We start from the raw sequence: 2,694 nt of genomic DNA on the forward strand, positions 1-2,694 counted from the left end.
AGGAATGACATGCAGATAGCTGACTCAGTGTTGGAGAGTCTCAGTGTGTTTTATGAAATCAAGAAAGTGACATGGAAGTTCACTGTTTTTCTTCACTGGTATGAAGAAAGCAGTGACTGTATGTATGTGTGTATGGGGAGCACTAAGAATATAATAGGTTTTGTGAACAGCTCTAGCTCTTTTCAGTAGAAACTCATTAAATCTCACAGAAAAGGTGTAGTTTGAGCATTGTTATTCCTCCATATTGTTGCTTGGAGTGCTGAAACACTAAAATACAAAAATGAACAATAAAAAAACCCCACCCAAAACCTGACACATGCTATATGAAGATTATAGTATGTGTCTATGTGTGCAAAATGTTTGATATATACAGGGTAGGAGAAAAAAGCACTCACTGAAATGAGCCACTGCAGTCTTCAGTGCTCTGTATTTATGCCTTGTCATGCACCAAGCACAGATTCCTTGGAAAGCACTTTCCCTGTGACAAAATTGTGTGATGGATTTTAAATAAAAAGGCAAAAATTTAGGTCTGTGACATTTTCTTACTTATACTAATATGAGATAAATCTACCTATAATATCTAATTGATGTGTCATATGACAAATGGTGGTTGAAATCTGTATGCAGATAGTACAGACTCTCTTTTTCAAGCTGCATCTGTAGAGGAATTTGTGCCAAGGTACTTCAGAGTGGTATTAAGTTTGGCTCTGCTGTGAAAAGAATTGGCTGCTTTTCCTCCTGATACTTTGCAAGTCATGATGGTGGGGAGGGAGGGAAGTAGGAATATAAAGTTTTAAAGAGAGTAAATAATATTATGCAAAGTGGTTTAGGATCAAAGCTTTTTTCTTGTCTGACTATTGAAAAGCTTCCATGATCCATAAGTAGCAGGGCCCACTTTCAAAATTGGCTTCAAATCTGTAGTTGAATTTTACATTTTATGGACTGTAGGTGAATATTTTGAGAGACAGCTGATGTTGTGAGCTTGATTTCAAATTCCTAAGAAGAAGGATGTTCTCCATATCTTAAAGGAGGTCAAATAAATTGCATTTTGTGGTGTTCTTGTTAGACTCTGTGAAAGACAACTATTGGATTACTAGAGCTTTTATTTGAAATTAAAAAAGTAGCACACGGTAGATGAATCATCTATTTAGAGAAGATAGTGAATATAGAATCTAGAATCTGAATCTTTATCCATTTACTTCCTTATTTAAGTTTAGATTATTATCAATAACCAAGAGATAAGGATTGTTATTCTAGGAAAGGATTTGGAGGCATGAGGAAGGAAGAAACTAGCAATACGTTTTTTAGTCTAAAAAGACAGGCTTGTTTTGCATGAAGTTTTGACTTTCGTGAAGACACTAATAATTAATTAGATATATTTCAATTTCTGTGTAAAACAGAAAAAGTGCCCACAGGAAAAAGTCATATGATTTACTTGAATTGAGGATTTCTACAGCATTTCTAAAGAGAAGAAGTCTATGTAGTTTTAAACTAAAGATGGAAATCACTGTGCTATTCCTGCCTTTGTCAATTACCTTTTAAAAACATTTGTATTGAATTAAAAAAATACGCTTTGTGAATATAACTTTAATTCCCAGATACAGAACATTGTTTCTTGGCTGTTAAAAGAATGGACTAGAAACATATGAATTCAAACAAAACAAATGTAACTTATTTGAAGGATTTACAAAACAAGCATTTATTATAACCTCAGGAGAAAATTCATACTTTATCAGTGGTCTGTAGTTAAATGTTCAGCTAGTTGCTTTCATTGTATATTTCTCCTTAATGGATTAAAGTATTCTGTGCTAAATAGTATGCAGTAGAAATAGCCATCCTGAAAAAACTTTTTTTACATCAAGGCTTCAAAATTTCAACAAAGTTTAAACATTATTTAGATACAACAATTATTTTACAAAGACTACTTTTAACATGAGCAGGCCACCCACAGTGTTGACTAGAGAAAATGGCATGCAAGCCACCCAGCGAGACTGATGTAATTTTTTTTTTCATCTTTGCTTAAAGTATAGTCACTAGACCAGATAATGTAGAAACTTCTACACGCAACGATCAAAAAGACTAAAAAAGTCCCACTCTTTTTTCTTTTTGGTTACTTAAAATAAGTAATGGGTTGAAAAATGCAAATATTCATATCAAATGTAGATTTTCCCTACTATAAATGAAATTATATCATTCTATGTTAGGAAATTATCCTTATTACAAATAGAATGCTTTTTAGTCTGGATAGAAAAGGTTTTAAGGCTATATTTTATTATTGAATATTTACAGATAGTATAGAAACTTAGTTGCATTAAATTGTCAACCAAGGCCAGATTCTGTATGCAGTGAAGCCAGTAAGATTTTTTAATGCAATATGAAGACTATTTGTGTTCATTCTGTTCTAGTGACCAGCTTAGTTAGACTTTGTTCAGTCATGCCATTGTCTTTGATTTAATCATTGGTATTTTTAAGTGACTCACTTAAGAATAAAATATGGTTAATAAGTCTTATTACTTAATTTGAAAACACACCAAAAAAATTGTTTTCAAAACCCAGGGATAACTCTTAAAGCCATTACAATAATTAACATGATGAAATTACACTTTTCTAAAAAGAAAACTTTCTAGGACTTTTTCCATATCCTGAGATGCATAATTTAGTTGTAAAACATAGATCTGGAGCCAAACCAAACTA

The 2,694-nt window shown here is 32.3% G+C and overlaps 1 protein-coding gene across 1 annotated transcript in view; it reads left to right on the forward strand.

The window, feature by feature from the left end:
- EXOC2 (exocyst complex component 2) overlaps window positions 1-2,694 on the forward strand; it is a 110,337-nt gene that overhangs the window by 32,108 nt on the left and 75,535 nt on the right. The window lies entirely within an intron of this gene.

The sequence above is a fragment of the Chaetura pelagica genome, unplaced genomic scaffold (assembly GCF_000747805.2).
Source record: "Chaetura pelagica isolate M959 unplaced genomic scaffold, ChaPel_1.0 scaffold104, whole genome shotgun sequence".
NCBI lineage: Eukaryota > Metazoa > Chordata > Aves > Apodiformes > Apodidae > Chaetura > Chaetura pelagica.